Here is a 5,958-nt window from a genome sequence, read left to right as displayed (position 1 = left end):
CTTGTGGTATTGGAGCATGTGTTTTTAACTTGGAGGAGAAAGAGAGTTTTCCTCACCTGCAGAGAAGAGACTAAAAACAATCCAGAATGTTACATCTCTGTTAGCTCTTCCCAGCAGGGCCTGGAGCTGCTGCTGGAAGTTTCTCATTTGCAAGTCTGAAGTTCACTCCGTTCTGAAGCCAGCTCCTCCTGCAGGGCCATCTGCGCACTACACTGCCTCCTGGAACTCACTCCAACACGAACAGAATGTTATAAGGCACCTCTCACGCTGAACTCCAATTCCAGTGTGTGAATCTTCAGAGTCTGGGCCAAAGCTGCAGCAATAGATGAAGGGGAGAAACCAAGAAGTTAGAATCTGAAACAAACTGGCCTGATGTATTAGTTTGCTAGGGCTTCCATAACAAAGGACCACAGACTGGTGGGCAGGAAGAGGGGGGTGGGGTGCATCGAAGAGAACTTAAACAATACAAATTTATTGTCTCATAATTCTGGAAGCTGGAAGTCTGTGATCGATCAAGGTGCTGATAGGGTTGGTTCCTTCTGAGGCCTCTCTCCTTGGCTTTTCTTCTACCGGTGTCTGCACATGGTCTTCCCTCTGTAATTGTCTGTGTCCTAATCTCCTCAATTAACGAAGAAACCAGTCATATTACTTGAAGGCTCACCTTAACTGAACTCATTTTAACTTAATGACTCTTTCAAAGACCCTATCTCCAAATACAGTCATATTCTGAGGTACGAAGGGTTAGGACTTCGACATATAAATTTTGTGGAAACACAGTTCAGCCCATAACCCTGGTCAACCACTAACTTCCCTGAGCTCCAAGAGCCCAGGTCGAATACTCAACGTCCCTGCCCTGCCCCAATGACTGACTACCTGTGGATCTGGCACTGGGACTCTATTTTACAAAGAATGATGCTGGGGGCCTGAGTGATCATGACCTTTTGTACTCCAAAAGCAGTAGTGCCAGCAAGGGAAGGAAGCTGAAGAACAACAAATCAATCACTTCCCAGGAAGTCACAAAGAGCCAGAGCAGCAACGCCTCTTTTTGGTACATTTAACAAAAGGCTGTGGTAAAGGGGAGAAGGAAGAACTATATTAATGGAGCAGGAGACTTAAGACTCCACTAATTCTCAAAATGAGATACCGCCTGGAGTTGCACACGTACCTCAGCCAGTTTGGTCATGCATGGTCACATTCTTTTCAGTGGCCCCCAAAGAATGCTGAGACATGGGGAGTGTACTACTCTCCCACAGCCTGGCTATGAGATCTGAATGGAAACAAACCTCAGTCCAAATTCCCACACACAGTCAGACACTTATTGGCAAATACTTATCAGCAAGAAGTTTATACGACTTGCTGTACACAGTGGATAAAGCCCTTTTCAGTGGTATGAAAAGTTCACCTGAAACAGACTTGGCAAGATTTCTGAGCCTGCTTTCTGTGCATAGAGGCCACCATGCAATCAGAAGGCTTCCTGAGCCAATTTCTTGACTGAGAACCAATCAGGGGCTCACAGCATGAGTGTCAATCCTAAAAAGACCAGTATAGGCCTCTTGTACCCTATCCATAAAAGAGTGCTAGCCAATCCATATGTCCAAAATATGTCCAATTTCATCTGTGAGAGCTAGAGTCTATTTCTAACATCTCTCATGCTAATGAACAAACGCAGCATTCAACACTGAAAACCCAAATTTGCAATCAATATGCTAATTCATAAAACATCCACAGCTAATCAAAAGGATATAGAATAGAAAGGCCTGTACCAGCTGCTTCTCCAGTGGGCCTGCTCTCACATGACACTGACGCCACCACTGGACGATGCTGTCTGGCCAGCATCATGTCTGACCAGCTAACTGTGCTTACGAAATATCAAAAGGCTGTAAGTACTCTAAAGTAAATTACAGGGATTGTAATGCCTGTTGAACACAAAGTAGGCAGCGATGGAGAATGCACTGCACCAGGGCTTAGGCCCTTGGGTCCGATTCTAGGGCGGCCATGTTGAACATGCCTTCTCTCCGGGCCTCATTTTCCTCATTCAGAAGATAAAGGGATTGACTTAGATCAAATTTCTCGGATTTGTTCTACAGAATCTTGGGGTTTTATGGAGGTGCTCCAGGAATTCTACAAACCTATGATTCATATTTTTATATAGTTCAACTATTTGCAATGTTTTTAAGAAAAGAAAACACTATGTGCATGCAAGCACCTACCAAAACTGAACAGAGTAGAAACTAGTGCTACCAGAATAACTTGTTTTTATTCAGATCTTCGAATATAGTTTCTCTAACCATATCTGTAAGTGATATATAAATACTATATTGTAAACATGTGATTGAAGAGGTAAGTTGTAGTTCAACTTTTTTTTTTTAATTTAGGCTTATGCATGTCAATTCACGAAAAAGTACGTGAGGAAGGACATGATTGCAAGACACATGTAATACATTCAGTTAGATGCCAGAAGAGGCTTAAGGATGGGGATGCTCTCATCACAGCATCTAACTATCGGTTATGCAATAGAAGTGAATGCCTAATACTTGTGCTTATTGTAAGCTCTGGTTAAAGTCTGATTTTTTATTTTAATTATAGGGTTATTATAAGTCTTGGGGTCTTTTTATCTAACTTTTTCTTTTCTCCAGGCAAGAATAAATTCCCTAAAAGCCAAGAATGAATCTGCATCACTGATTAAAAATGCCATTTCAAAGAATATGTGTTGATGGCTATGATGAATTAATGAGGCTCAAATTAAAATGTCAAAATGTTCAATTATTACCAGCTAATTGCTCAGCTAGGATTGATTTCAATCACAGCATGGTCAAGAAAAGCAACATCTCTCAAATTCACACAGCAAAACTTGAAGACAAAGTATGACAGTACATTGCCCAGGTCTTCAGTGAGTTTTACACAGTAAAATTTTGCAAGATGAAGCTGACTCCTAACAAACTTCAATGTAAATCTGAAATGAACTGTGGCGAACATATAACATAGACTCTTCAATTTTTTTCAACAGTAATTACACAGTCAATTTATAAGAAAACATAGGCAAACAATATTTAAATCTAACATCAAAAGTGAATTAACATTCATATTCATATGCTACTCTGTTGCAGGTCAGGGAGAAACTACTAGAAAATGCTTCTTAAATCCTGGATTCTTGACATCAGCAGCAAGTTGAGTGCGTGCATGGTGACAGCAGGGACTTTGCTTAACTGCTTATCTCCAGGATCTAGAATAGTGCCTGGCACATATTAGGTGATCGATAAATATTTGTTGAATGAATAAATGAATGAGTAAGATCGATACAGAAATATACTTAGCTTTGTTATCAGAGCTCAGAGAAGAATTCAGATATGTGCAGTATACATACTTGAAAAATTGGTTCAAACACTGAAATCTTTACGCTATAACTAAGGGAAATATAAATTTTTGTGCCTGTCTTTACTTTGGTTATTTTTTGTATAATATGCTTATACAAGTGAATGCAATGAAAATATATCATTAGTAAAATATTGAAACCACAATAAGAGAAGAAATATTTAAATGTGTAGGTCAGGGGTCTGCAAATTGTGGCCGATGGGCCAAATTCGGCCATGCCCATTAATTTCTGTATTGTCTATGTTCTTTTGGGCTACAACGACAGAGTTGAATATTTGCAATAGAGACGATATGGCCTACAAAACTGAAAATATTTACTATCTGGTATTTTTACAGGAAAAATTTGCCCACTCCAGTACAGATCAATTTTGATATACTATCAATTAAGTTAGAAAAAAAAATGTAATGACAATTATACCCAAAAGTAGCTCTGAAATGGCAGGAAAACCAAAGGAGTATCTGGTCTTATAAAAGCTATCACCAAAATAGATACCAGCAGCCATACCCTGTGAACCCAGAACCCCCCAAAAAGACTGCACCTTTAAAGCTATGTTCAATAACTCTATACGAATTGTAAATTTTATTGACATAACTTTTTATTGCAAATATTTTAGAGTTACTTACAGTAATAAAAGCAGCCAAATCCAGAACTTACTTTTTTATATCTACATTTTTTGCCATCTTTAGACAAGGTGAAAGTACAAAATACTTTAGCTAAGAAAATAAATCACTTTTTTTTTCCTAAAGAAAAGTAAGCATCTTTAATAGGAATCTTTCAAATAATATAAGAAGGCACCAGTTTGCATGTCTCAATAATTTTGTGGTCTTTATATTTGTAAAATAAAATACAAATACATAAAATGGCAAAAATACCTGCGGCAGGCAGAATTCTAAAAACATCCTCCTGGCATTCTGGTCCCCTGGTTATTCAATCAACCGCCAATCTAGGTAATGCTGTGAAGGGACTTTGAAGATGTAATTAAGTTTAATCACCAGCTGACCTTAAAAGAGGGAGCTTATCCTGATTTATCAAGGTAAGAAAATTTTTCTTTTTTAAATTAAATGTATTGTGATAAGAGAGTTGTACAACTTTATTATATGATACCTGTATATTCTGTTATGTGCTCATCACCTGAAGTCCAGTCTCCTTCTGTCATCCTATATTTGACCTCATTTATCTTCTTTAAATAAGCCCTTAAAAATAGAGAAAAAAAAAAGCTGAAAGAGTTGCGGAGGAAGGAAAAAAAAGAGTGATTCATAGCATAAAAAGGGCTTAACCCATTCTTGCTGTTGGAAGGTCGGGGGACAATGTAAACTAAATGTGGGTAAGCTTGAGGAGCTGAGATCGGCTCTGGCTAACAGCCAGCAAGAAAACAGGATCCTCAGCCCTGTGGCCACAAGGCACTGAATTCTGCCCAAAAACCTGAATGAGCCCAGAGCCTCCAGATAACAGCCCAGCTGAATGAGAACTTGATTTCGGCCTTGTGAGACCCATAACAGACACGCCAGTCAAGCTCACCTGGCCTTTTGACCTACTGAACTGTGAGATAGTAAATTTTGTTGTTTTCAGCCACTAATTTTTTTGGTAATCTGTTAACAGCCACAATAGAAAACTAATACAACACCCTTGAAACCCTCACCTGAATCAAGAAAACAAGCTTTGCCAGGCACCCAGGCGTCCCTCCATGTGGCCCATCCCAAACAGAACCATCTCTCTCCCCACAAACCACTGTCTTGCCTTTACAGTAATCCCCTTTTTGCCTTTTACAGTCTTATCGTTAACACAATAAGCCCCAGGCAATTCATACAGTTTAGTCTTACCCACTTTTAAAAAATAAATCAACATATATATAAAGTCACTTTCAATCTCCAGTGCCTCTCTCCATTCCCTTCTCTCTTCACTGTACCTGTGGAAGAACACAGGATATTTAATGTGCAGTTTCCCTCAACCTGGATTTTGTGGACTGCATATCCACAGGGCAGTTCACCAAGTTTCTCTTCCCTCTACTTCCTGCAAAATGGCAGCTGGGTCCAGACCCTTGAGCAATTTCAGATTTGATCCCTTTGGCAAGACTCCAGGTGGTGGTGTATGCTTTCATCAGGAGGCATATCGGATCTGCTTTTCTAGGCATTAACAGCTTAATGCCTAGATCTGTAGTTCATGTGTATTGCAAAATGGTGATATGATCATTCTATCAGTTCTTTTTATTTATTCATTGAAATGCTATTTTTTATTAAGACTAGCTTCTCATCTACTATGTTACCCAATGGGACAGTTCATATGGGGAAGGTACCATAAATGCTTGGTTATTTTCCTGTTAAAAAAAAAAAAAATCCGTTTTGAAGATAATAAACATCTTCCAAAAACGACCAATTAATTTTTAATGATGAATTTAAGGATTTAAATATATTTGATGGGGTTCACCTTATAAAAGTTCAAATTGTCCCAACTTTGGCCAGTGAGTTGGCCTCTTTAGTTTGGCTCCTGATAGTCTCTGGCCCTGGTGGTCTCTGAGGGAATCCTTGAAATTTGACTAACAAGTTGCTCTGAGCTAATTTTGTGTATATCCTGACCCAGAACTTGGA

General features: G+C 39.1%; 1 long non-coding RNA gene across 1 annotated transcript in view; it reads right to left on the bottom strand.

Annotated features, from left to right (window-relative positions):
* The window catches only part of LOC105290804, a 66,076-nt gene that overhangs the window by 49,946 nt on the left and 10,172 nt on the right, over window positions 1–5,958 (bottom strand). The window contains exons 3-5 of the long non-coding RNA XR_002779843.1: window positions 5,194–5,279; window positions 4,478–4,566; window positions 57–313 (exon numbers count right to left, since the gene is read on the bottom strand). This is a non-coding gene — a long non-coding RNA (uncharacterized LOC105290804). The remainder of the gene's footprint in view (window positions 1–56; window positions 314–4,477; window positions 4,567–5,193; window positions 5,280–5,958) is intronic.

Source organism: Pteropus vampyrus, unplaced genomic scaffold (assembly GCF_000151845.1).
Source record: "Pteropus vampyrus isolate Shadow unplaced genomic scaffold, Pvam_2.0 Scaffold38, whole genome shotgun sequence".
NCBI classification, from domain to species: domain Eukaryota; kingdom Metazoa; phylum Chordata; class Mammalia; order Chiroptera; family Pteropodidae; genus Pteropus; species Pteropus vampyrus.
The sequence above is the reverse complement of the archived record's forward strand: the minus strand, read 5'-3'. Positions and strand labels throughout refer to the sequence as shown.